Raw genomic sequence first — 13,500 nt, 5'->3', positions numbered from 1 at the left:
GTGTACATACATATATGGTGATCGCATCGCATATATATATAGTATATATAATCGGAGATTTATGCGTGTGTAATACTATCATATACATACATACTCTCATGTACTGCGTAGTAGAAACACATGTGTGCCACATCAGCTGTTATTGTACGGGTATCCATCTATATGTGAAAAACAAAGAAATTTATAACAAATTCTACCATATGTTGACAAATTTATAACAAATTCATGATCATATGTGTGTATTGTAGAACAGAACAGAATAGTGTGTACACTTGAACACATATATGATATGATAGGGGTAGAAAAGTGTGTGTACACTTATACATGCTATCGGGTGCGTCCCGGCTGCACCCGGCTACCCCTACCCAATTGCCGCCGATTTTTTCGGCATTTTTTGCGGCTTTTGCCTAGTACTGCAGCCGGACCCGGTTTTGGACCCGGGTTTTTTTTGGTGGGGCACACTCGTGGCGGTGTGGCGGTGTGGTGGGTGGGGCCGGGGGGCGTTTTGGGGCAAAACTTGGACGAGTTGGTAGCCGGTTCTCGGGGAAGACCCGGTTTTTTGGGGTCGGTCAGTGGTCCGTTTAGCTCGTGCCGATCCACCCGATCACTTCTCGACCGATTTATACCGCTCACTGTATATATCTGGAAAATACGGGCATATATCTGGTTATGGTACTAGCTCGAAAGTCCGAGGTTCGAATCCCAACCCATTCAACTTTAATATCTATATATAATAATGTTTTTACTGACATACACATGTGTACATACATATATGGTGATCGCATCGCATATATATATAGTATATATAATCGGAGATTTATGCGTGTGTAATACATACATACTCTCATGTACTGCGTAGTAGAAACACATGTGTGCCACATCAGCTGTTATCGTAGTAGTAGTATAACAAATTCTACCATATGTTGACAAATTTATAACAAATTCATAATCATATGTGTGTATTGTAGAACAGAACAGAATAGTGTGTACACTTGAACACATATATGATATGATATGATAGGGGTAGAAAAGTGTGTGTAAGTGAAAAGATCGGTTTTATGGTACTCATATGATTGTCACGCTCCTGGTGAAGCTAGGTTCGCCACAAATGGCTCTAATGGTAGCCAATGGAACCTACTAGGTGGCCCAAAGCGTTTGAGCCACCAGCCGGGTGCAGCCGGGACGCACCCGATAGCATGTATAAGTGTACAGGTATTTAGGTGTAGGGGTATTTTCGCCGCTCCTCAGGAGCGTGTCAAAGTGAAAAATTTGGTTTTTATGGTACTCATATGATTGTCACGCTCCTGGTGAAGCTAGGTTCGCCACAAATGGCTCTAATGGTAGCCAATGGAACCTACTAGGTGCCCCAAAGCGTTTGAGCCACCACCCGGACGCACCCGCTCCTCAGGAGCGTGTCCAAGCGTGTCAAAGTGAAAAGATCGGTTTTATGGTACTCATATGATTGTCACGCTCCTGGTGAAGCTAGGTTCGCCACAAATGGCTCTAATGGTAGCCAATGGAACCTACTAGGTGGCCCAAAGCGTTTGAGCCACCACCCGGACGCACCCGCTCCTCAGGAGCGTGTCAAAGTGAAAAATTTGGTTTTTATGGTACTCATATGATTGTCACGCTCCTGGTGAAGCTAGGTTCGCCAAAAATGGCTCTAATGGTAGCCAATGGAACCTACTAGGTGGCCCAAAGCGTTTGAGCCACCACCCGGACGCACCCGCTCCTCAGGAGCGTGTCAAAGTGAAAAATTTGGTTTTTATGGTACTCATATGATTGTCACGCTCCTGGTGAAGCTAGGTTCGCCACAAATGGCTCTAATGGTAGCCAATGGAACCTACTAGGTGGCCCAAAGCGTTTGAGCCACCAGCCGGGTGCAGCCGGGACGCACCCGATAGCATGTATAAGTGTACACACACTTTTCTACCCCTATCATATCATATCATATATGTGTTCAAGTGTACACACTATTCTGTTCTGTTCTACAATACACACATATGATTATGAATTTGTTATAAATTTGTCAACATATGGTAGAATTTGTTATACTACTACTACGATAACAGCTGATGTGGCACACATGTGTTTCTACTACGCAGTACATGAGAGTATGTATGTATTACACACGCATAAATCTCCGATTATATATACTATATATATATGCGATGCGATCACCATATATGTATGTACACATGTGTATGTATGTATGTATGTCTCAGTAAAAACATTATTATATATAGATATTAAAGTTGAATGGGTTGGGATTCGAACCTCGGACTTTCGAGCTAGTACCATAACCAGATATATGCCCGTATTTTCCAGATATATACAGTGAGCGGTATAAATCGGTCGAGAAGTGATCGGGTGGATCGGCACGAGCTAAACGGACCACTGACCGACCCCAAAAAACCGGGTCTTCCCCGAGAACCGGCTACCAACTCGTCCAAGTTTTGCCCCAAAACGCCCCCCGACCCCACCCACCACACCGCCACACCGCCACGAGTGTGCCCCACCAAAAAAAACCCGGGTCCAAAACCGGGTCCGGCTGCAGTACTAGGCAAAAGCCGCAAAAAATGCCGAAAAAATCGGCGGCAATTGGGTAGGGGTATTATTCTGTTCTGTTCTACAATACACACATATGATTATGAATTTGTTATAAATTTGTCAACATATGGTAGAATTTGTTATACTACTACTACGATAACAGCTGATGTGGCACACATGTGTTTCTACTACGCAGTACATGAGAGTATGTATGTATTACACACGCATAAATCTCCGATTATATATACTATATATATATGCGATGCGATCACCATATATGTATGTACACATGTGTATGTATGTATGTATGTCTCAGTAAAAACATTATTATATATAGATATTAAAGTTGAATGGGTTGGGATTCGAACCTCGGACTTTCGAGCTAGTACCATAACCAGATATATGCCCGTATTTTCCAGATATATACAGTGAGCGGTATAAATCGGTCGAGAAGTGATCGGGTGGATCGGCACGAGCTAAACGGACCACTGACCGACCCCAAAAAACCGGGTCTTCCCCGAGAACCGGCTACCAACTCGTCCAAGTTTTGCCCCAAAACGCCCCCCGACCCCACCCACCACACCGCCACACCGCCACGAGTGTGCCCCACCAAAAAAAACCCGGGTCCAAAACCGGGTCCGGCTGCAGTACTAGGCAAAAGCCGCAAAAAATGCCGAAAAAATCGGCGGCAATTGGGCAGCAGCAGCATAATCCTGTCAAAGAAAAGAAAAAAATATATATGTATGGGCATATGGGGCATATATGCATTACTTTGGTACCAAAAGTGTATATACTGTACTGATGCCAGTTGAGTATGTTATAAGTAAAATTGTCGATAAGCAAGATGAGAATTCAGCGATTATCTACCTATGATCACCATCAAAAGTCCCGACAGCACAGACCATTTAACGGCCAAATTTGAATTATGACACATATGTTGCATATGTTGCACATATGTGAGCATATGATCATCAAGAGTGAGTGAGTTCAGTAAAAGTGATCGTGTGTGTGGCAGAATAATTTTCACATATAGATGGAGGTACCCGTACATTATTACACATGTGAGAAATATTAGAAATATTATGGTACTCATATGATTGTCACGCTCCTGGTGAAGCTAGGTTCGCCACAAATGGCTCTAATGGTAGCCAATGGAACCTACTAGGTGGCCCAAAGCGTTTGAGCCACCAGCCGGGTGCAGCCGGGACGCACCCGATAGCATGTATAAGTGTACACACACTTTTCTACCCCTATCATATCATATATGTGTTCAAGTGTACACACTATTCTGTTCTGTTCTACAATACACACATATGATCATGAATTTGTTATAAATTTGTCAACATATGGTAGAATTTGTTATAAATTTCTTTGTTTTTCACATATAGATGGATACCCGTACAATAACAGCTGATGTGGCACACATGTGTTTCTACTACGCAGTACATGAGAGTATGTATGTATATGATAGTATTACACACGCATAAATCTCCGATTATATATACTATATATATATGCGATGCGATCACCATATATGTATGTACACATGTGTATGTCAGTAAAAACATTATTATATATAGATATTAAAGTTGAATGGGTTGGGATTCGAACCTCGGACTTTCGAGCTAGTACCATAACCAGATATATGCCCGTATTTTCCAGATATATACAGTGAGCGGTATAAATCGGTCGAGAAGTGATCGGGTGGATCGGCACGAGCTAAACGGACCACTGACCGACCCCAAAAAACCGGGTCTTCCCCGAGAACCGGCTACCAACTCGTCCAAGTTTTGCCCCAAAACGCCCCCCGGCCACACCCACCACACCGCCACACCGCCACGAGTGTGCCCCACCAAAAAAAACCCGGGTCCAAAACCGGGTCCGGCTGCAGTACTAGGCAAAAGCCGCAAAAAATGCCGAAAAAATCGGCGGCAATTGGGTAGGGGTATATATAGATATTAAAGTTGAATGGGTTGGGATTCGAACCTCGGACTTTCGAGCTAGTACCATAACCAGATATATGCCCGTATTTTCCAGATATATATAGTGAGCGGTATAAATCGGTCGAGAAGTGATCGGGTGGATCGGCACGAGCTAAACGGACCACTGACCGACCCCAAAAAACCGGGTCTTCCCCGAGAACCGGCTACCAACTCGTCCAAGTTTTGCCCCAAAACGCCCCCCGACCCCACCCACCACACCGCCACACCGCCACGAGTGTGCCCCACCAAAAAAAACCCGGGTCCAAAACCGGGTCCGGCTGCAGTACTAGGCAAAAGCCGCAAAAAATGCCGAAAAAATCGGCGGCAATTGGGTAGGGGTATTTTCGCCCCACGCCCACCCACCCTCGAACAACAGCGTATGTATGTATGTATGTCTCAGTAAAAACATTATTATATATAGATATTAAAGTTGAATGGGTTGGGATTCGAACCTCGGACTTTCGAGCTAGTACCATAACCAGATATATGCCCGTATTTTCCAGATATATACAGTGAGCGGTATAAATCGGTCGAGAAGTGATCGGGTGGATCGGCACGAGCTAAACGGACCACTGACCGACCCCAAAAAACCGGGTCTTCCCCGAGAACCGGCTACCAACTCGTCCAAGTTTTGCCCCAAAACGCCCCCCGGCCCCACCCACCACACCGCCACACCGCCACGAGTGTGCCCCACCAAAAAAAACCCGGGTCCAAAACCGGGTCCGGCTGCAGTACTAGGCAAAAGCCGCAAAAAATGCCGAAAAAATCGTTTAGCTCGTGCCGATCCACCCGATCACTTCTCGACCGATTTATACCGCTCACTGTATATATCTGGAAAATACGGGCATATATCTGGTTATGGTACTAGCTCGAAAGTCCGAGGTTCGAATCCCAACCCATTCAACTTTAATATCTATATATAATAATGTTTTTACTGACATACACATGTGTACATACATATATGGTGATCGCATCGCATATATATATAGTATATATAATCGGAGATTTATGCGTGTGTAATACTATCATATACATACATACTCTCATGTACTGCGTAGTAGAAACACATGTGTGCCACATCAGCTGTTATTGTACGGGTATCCATCTATATGTGAAAAACAAAGAAATTTATAACAAATTCTACCATATGTTGACAAATTTATAACAAATTCATGATCATATGTGTGTATTGTAGAACAGAACAGAATAGTGTGTACACTTGAACACATATATGATATGATAGGGGTAGAAAAGTGTGTGTACACTTATACATGCTATCGGGTGCGTCCCGGCTGCACCCGGCTGGTGGCTCAAACGCTTTGGGCCACCTAGTAGGTTCCATTGGCTACCATTAGAGCCATTTGTGGCGAACCTAGCTTCACCAGGAGCGTGACAATCAATCTCACATGTGTAATAATGTACGGGTACCTCCATCTATATGTGAAAATTATTCTGCCACACACACGATCACTTTTACTGAACTCACTCACTCTTGATGATCATATGCTCACATATGTGCAACATATGCAACATATGTGTCATAATTCAAATTTGGCCGTTAAATGGTCTGTGCTGTGCTGTGCTGTGCTGTCTGGTGATCATAGGTAATCGCTGAATTCTCATCTTGCTTATCGACAATTTTACTTATAACATACTCAACTGGCATCAGTACAGTATATACACTTTTGGTACCAAAGTAATGCATATATGCCCCATATGCCCATACATATATATTTTTTTCTTTTCTTTGACAGGATTATGCTGCTGCTGCTGCTGCTGCTGTGTTGCTGTGTTGCTGTTGTTCGAGGGTGGGTGGGCGTGGGGCGAAAATACCCCTACCCAATTGCCGCCGATTTTTTCGGCATTTTTTGCGGCTTTTGCCTAGTACTGCAGCCGGACCCGGTTTTGGACCCGGGTTTTTTTTGGTGGGGCACACTCGTGGCGGTGTGGCGGTGTGGTGGGTGTGGCCGGGGGGCGTTTTGGGGCAAAACTTGGACGAGTTGGTAGCCGGTTCTCGGGGAAGACCCGGTTTTTTGGGGTCGGTCAGTGGTCCGTTTAGCTCGTGCCGATCCACCCGATCACTTCTCGACCGATTTATACCGCTCACTGTATATATCTGGAAAATACGGGCATATATCTGGTTATGGTACTAGCTCGAAAGTCCGAGGTTCGAATCCCAACCCATTCAACTTTAATATCTATATATAATAATGTTTTTACTGACATACACATGTGTACATACATATATGGTGATCGCATCGCATATATATATAGTATATATAATCGGAGATTTATGCGTGTGTAATACTATCATATACATACATACTCTCATGTACTGCGTAGTAGAAACACATGTGTGCCACATCAGCTGTTATTGTACGGGTATCCATCTATATGTGAAAAACAAAGAAATTTATAACAAATTCTACCATATGTTGACAAATTTATAACAAATTCATGATCATATGTGTGTATTGTAGAACAGAACAGAATAGTGTGTACACTTGAACACATATATGATATGATAGGGGTAGAAAAGTGTGTGTACACTTATACATGCTATCGGGTGCGTCCCGGCTGCACCCGGCTGGTGGCTCAAACGCTTTGGGCCACCTAGTATACCCCTACCCAATTGCCGCCGATTTTTTCGGCATTTTTTGCGGCTTTTGCCTAGTACTGCAGCCGGACCCGGTTTTGGACCCGGGTTTTTTTTGGTGGGGCACACTCGTGGCGGTGTGGCGGTGTGGTGGGTGTGGCCGGGGGGCGTTTTGGGGCAAAACTTGGACGAGTTGGTAGCCGGTTCTCGGGGAAGACCCGGTTTTTTGGGGTCGGTCAGTGGTCCGTTTAGCTCGTGCCGATCCACCCGATCACTTCTCGACCGATTTATACCGCTCACTGTATATATCTGGAAAATACGGGCATATATCTGGTTATGGTACTAGCTCGAAAGTCCGAGGTTCGAATCCCAACCCATTCAACTTTAATATCTATATATAATAATGTTTTTACTGACATACACATGTGTACATACATATATGGTGATCGCATCGCATATATATATAGTATATATAATCGGAGATTTATGCGTGTGTAATACTATCATATACATACATACTCTCATGTACTGCGTAGTAGAAACACATGTGTGCCACATCAGCTGTTATTGTACGGGTATCCATCTATATGTGAAAAACAAAGAAATTTATAACAAATTCTACCATATGTTGACAAATTTATAACAAATTCATGATCATATGTGTGTATTGTAGAACAGAACAGAATAGTGTGTACACTTGAACACATATATGATATGATAGGGGTAGAAAAGTGTGTGTACACTTATACATGCTATCGGGTGCGTCCCGGCTGCACCCGGCTGGTGGCTCAAACGCTTTGGGCCACCTAGTATACCCCTACCCAATTGCCGCCGATTTTTTCGGCATTTTTTGCGGCTTTTGCCTAGTACTGCAGCCGGACCCGGTTTTGGACCCGGGTTTTTTTTGGTGGGGCACACTCGTGGCGGTGTGGCGGTGTGGTGGGTGTGGCCGGGGGGCGTTTTGGGGCAAAACTTGGACGAGTTGGTAGCCGGTTCTCGGGGAAGACCCGGTTTTTTGGGGTCGGTCAGTGGTCCGTTTAGCTCGTGCCGATCCACCCGATCACTTCTCGACCGATTTATACCGCTCACTGTATATATCTGGAAAATACGGGCATATATCTGGTTATGGTACTAGCTCGAAAGTCCGAGGTTCGAATCCCAACCCATTCAACTTTAATATCTATATATAATAATGTTTTTACTGACATACACATGTGTACATACATATATGGTGATCGCATCGCATATATATATAGTATATATAATCGGAGATTTATGCGTGTGTAATACTATCATATACATACATACTCTCATGTACTGCGTAGTAGAAACACATGTGTGCCACATCAGCTGTTATTGTACGGGTATCCATCTATATGTGAAAAACAAAGAAATTTATAACAAATTCTACCATATGTTGACAAATTTATAACAAATTCATGATCATATGTGTGTATTGTAGAACAGAACAGAATAGTGTGTACACTTGAACACATATATGATATGATAGGGGTAGAAAAGTGTGTGTACACTTATACATGCTATCGGGTGCGTCCCGGCTGCACCCGGCTGGTGGCTCAAACGCTTTGGGCCACCTAGTAGGTTCCATTGGCTACCATTAGAGCCATTTGTGGCGAACCTAGCTTCACCAGGAGCGTGACAATCATATGAGTACCATAAAACCGATCTTTTCACTTTGACACGCTTGGACACGCTCCTGAGGAGCGGGTGCGTCCGGGTGGTGGCTCAAACGCTTTGGGGCACCTAGTAGGTTCCATTGGCTACCATTAGAGCCATTTGTGGCGAACCTAGCTTCACCAGGAGCGTGACAATCATATGAGTACCATAAAAACCAAATTTTTCACTTTGACACGCTCCTGAGGAGCGGGTGCGTCCGGGTGGTGGCTCAAACGCTTTGGGCCACCTAGTAGGTTCCATTGGCTACCATTAGAGCCATTTGTGGCGAACCTAGCTTCACCAGGAGCGTGACAATCATATGAGTACCATAAAAACCAAATTTTTCACTTTGACACGCTCCTGAGGAGCGGGTGCGTCCGGGTGGTGGCTCAAACGCTTTGGGCCACCTAGTAGGTTCCATTGGCTACCATTAGAGCCATTTGTGGCGAACCTAGCTTCACCAGGAGCGTGACAATCATATGAGTACCATAAAAACCAAATTTTTCACTTTGACACGCTCCTGAGGAGCGGGTGCGTCCGGGTGGTGGCTCAAACGCTTTGGGCCACCTAGTAGGTTCCATTGGCTACCATATGCCCATACATATATATTTTTTTCTTTTCTTTGACAGGATTATGCTGCTGCTGCTGCTGCTGCTGTGTTGCTGTGTTGCTGTTGTTCGAGGGTGGGTGGGCGTGGGGCGAAAATACCCCTACCCAATTGCCGCCGATTTTTTCGGCATTTTTTGCGGCTTTTGCCTAGTACTGCAGCCGGACCCGGTTTTGGACCCGGGTTTTTTTTGGTGGGGCACACTCGTGGCGGTGTGGCGGTGTGGTGGGTGTGGCCGGGGGGCGTTTTGGGGCAAAACTTGGACGAGTTGGTAGCCGGTTCTCGGGGAAGACCCGGTTTTTTGGGGTCGGTCAGTGGTCCGTTTAGCTCGTGCCGATCCACCCGATCACTTCTCGACCGATTTATACCGCTCACTGTATATATCTGGAAAATACGGGCATATATCTGGTTATGGTACTAGCTCGAAAGTCCGAGGTTCGAATCCCAACCCATTCAACTTTAATATCTATATATAATAATGTTTTTACTGACATACACATGTGTACATACATATATGGTGATCGCATCGCATATATATATAGTATATATAATCGGAGATTTATGCGTGTGTAATACTATCATATACATACATACTCTCATGTACTGCGTAGTAGAAACACATGTGTGCCACATCAGCTGTTATTGTACGGGTATCCATCTATATGTGAAAAACAAAGAAATTTATAACAAATTCTACCATATGTTGACAAATTTATAACAAATTCATGATCATATGTGTGTATTGTAGAACAGAACAGAATAGTGTGTACACTTGAACACATATATGATATGATAGGGGTAGAAAAGTGTGTGTACACTTATACATGCTATCGGGTGCGTCCCGGCTGCACCCGGCTGGTGGCTCAAACGCTTTGGGCCACCTAGTAGGTTCCATTGGCTACCATTAGAGCCATTTGTGGCGAACCTAGCTTCACCAGGAGCGTGACAATCAATCTCACATGTGTAATAATGTACGGGTACCTCCATCTATATGTGAAAATTATTCTGCCACACACACGATCACTTTTACTGAACTCACTCACTCTTGATGATCATATGCTCACATATGTGCAACATATGCAACATATGTGTCATAATTCAAATTTGGCCGTTAAATGGTCTGTGCTGTGCTGTGCTGTGCTGTCTGGTGATCATAGGTAATCGCTGAATTCTCATCTTGCTTATCGACAATTTTACTTATAACATACTCAACTGGCATCAGTACAGTATATACACTTTTGGTACCAAAGTAATGCATATATGCCCCATATGCCCATACATATATATTTTTTTCTTTTCTTTGACAGGATTATGCTGCTGCTGCTGCTGCTGCTGTGTTGCTGTGTTGCTGTTGTTCGAGGGTGGGTGGGCGTGGGGCGAAAATACCCCTACCCAATTGCCGCCGATTTTTTCGGCATTTTTTGCGGCTTTTGCCTAGTACTGCAGCCGGACCCGGTTTTGGACCCGGGTTTTTTTTGGTGGGGCACACTCGTGGCGGTGTGGCGGTGTGGTGGGTGTGGCCGGGGGGCGTTTTGGGGCAAAACTTGGACGAGTTGGTAGCCGGTTCTCGGGGAAGACCCGGTTTTTTGGGGTCGGTCAGTGGTCCGTTTAGCTCGTGCCGATCCACCCGATCACTTCTCGACCGATTTATACCGCTCACTGTATATATCTGGAAAATACGGGCATATATCTGGTTATGGTACTAGCTCGAAAGTCCGAGGTTCGAATCCCAACCCATTCAACTTTAATATCTATATATAATAATGTTTTTACTGACATACACATGTGTACATACATATATGGTGATCGCATCGCATATATATATAGTATATATAATCGGAGATTTATGCGTGTGTAATACTATCATATACATACATACTCTCATGTACTGCGTAGTAGAAACACATGTGTGCCACATCAGCTGTTATTGTACGGGTATCCATCTATATGTGAAAAACAAAGAAATTTATAACAAATTCTACCATATGTTGACAAATTTATAACAAATTCATGATCATATGTGTGTATTGTAGAACAGAACAGAATAGTGTGTACACTTGAACACATATATGATATGATAGGGGTAGAAAAGTGTGTGTACACTTATACATGCTATCGGGTGCGTCCCGGCTGCACCCGGCTGGTGGCTCAAACGCTTTGGGCCACCTAGTATACCCCTACCCAATTGCCGCCGATTTTTTCGGCATTTTTTGCGGCTTTTGCCTAGTACTGCAGCCGGACCCGGTTTTGGACCCGGGTTTTTTTTGGTGGGGCACACTCGTGGCGGTGTGGCGGTGTGGTGGGTGTGGCCGGGGGGCGTTTTGGGGCAAAACTTGGACGAGTTGGTAGCCGGTTCTCGGGGAAGACCCGGTTTTTTGGGGTCGGTCAGTGGTCCGTTTAGCTCGTGCCGATCCACCCGATCACTTCTCGACCGATTTATACCGCTCACTGTATATATCTGGAAAATACGGGCATATATCTGGTTATGGTACTAGCTCGAAAGTCCGAGGTTCGAATCCCAACCCATTCAACTTTAATATCTATATATAATAATGTTTTTACTGACATACACATGTGTACATACATATATGGTGATCGCATCGCATATATATATAGTATATATAATCGGAGATTTATGCGTGTGTAATACTATCATATACATACATACTCTCATGTACTGCGTAGTAGAAACACATGTGTGCCACATCAGCTGTTATTGTACGGGTATCCATCTATATGTGAAAAACAAAGAAATTTATAACAAATTCTACCATATGTTGACAAATTTATAACAAATTCATGATCATATGTGTGTATTGTAGAACAGAACAGAATAGTGTGTACACTTGAACACATATATGATATGATAGGGGTAGAAAAGTGTGTGTACACTTATACATGCTATCGGGTGCGTCCCGGCTGCACCCGGCTGGTGGCTCAAACGCTTTGGGCCACCTAGTAGGTTCCATTGGCTACCATTAGAGCCATTTGTGGCGAACCTAGCTTCACCAGGAGCGTGACAATCATATGAGTACCATAAAACCGATCTTTTCACTTTGACACGCTTGGACACGCTCCTGAGGAGCGGGTGCGTCCGGGTGGTGGCTCAAACGCTTTGGGGCACCTAGTAGGTTCCATTGGCTACCATTAGAGCCATTTGTGGCGAACCTAGCTTCACCAGGAGCGTGACAATCATATGAGTACCATAAAAACCAAATTTTTCACTTTGACACGCTCCTGAGGAGCGGGTGCGTCCGGGTGGTGGCTCAAACGCTTTGGGCCACCTAGTAGGTTCCATTGGCTACCATTAGAGCCATTTGTGGCGAACCTAGCTTCACCAGGAGCGTGACAATCATATGAGTACCATAAAAACCAAATTTTTCACTTTGACACGCTCCTGAGGAGCGGGTGCGTCCGGGTGGTGGCTCAAACGCTTTGGGCCACCTAGTAGGTTCCATTGGCTACCATTAGAGCCATTTGTGGCGAACCTAGCTTCACCAGGAGCGTGACAATCATATGAGTACCATAAAACCGATCTTTTCACTTTGACACGCTTGGACACGCTCCTGAGGAGCGGGTGCGTCCGGGTGGTGGCTCAAACGCTTTGGGGCACCTAGTAGGTTCCATTGGCTACCATTAGAGCCATTTGTGGCGAACCTAGCTTCACCAGGAGCGTGACAATCATATGAGTACCATAAAAACCAAATTTTTCACTTTGACACGCTCCTGAGGAGCGGGTGCGTCCGGGTGGTGGCTCAAACGCTTTGGGCCACCTAGTAGGTTCCATTGGCTACCATTAGAGCCATTTGTGGCGAACCTAGCTTCACCAGGAGCGTGACAATCATATGAGTACCATAAAACCGATCTTTTCACTTTGACACGCTTGGACACGCTCCTGAGGAGCGGGTGCGTCCGGGTGGTGGCTCAAACGCTTTGGGGCACCTAGTAGGTTCCATTGGCTACCATTAGAGCCATTTGTGGCGAACCTAGCTTCACCAGGAGCGTGACAATCATATGAGTACCATAAAAACCAAATTTTTCACTTTGACACGCTCCTGAGGAGCGGGTGCGTCCGGGTGGTGGCTCAA

This window comes from Zeugodacus cucurbitae, chromosome 4, assembly GCF_028554725.1.
Source record: "Zeugodacus cucurbitae isolate PBARC_wt_2022May chromosome 4, idZeuCucr1.2, whole genome shotgun sequence".
NCBI classification, from domain to species: Eukaryota; Metazoa; Arthropoda; class Insecta; order Diptera; family Tephritidae; genus Zeugodacus; species Zeugodacus cucurbitae.
This window is presented reverse-complemented; position numbering follows the sequence as displayed.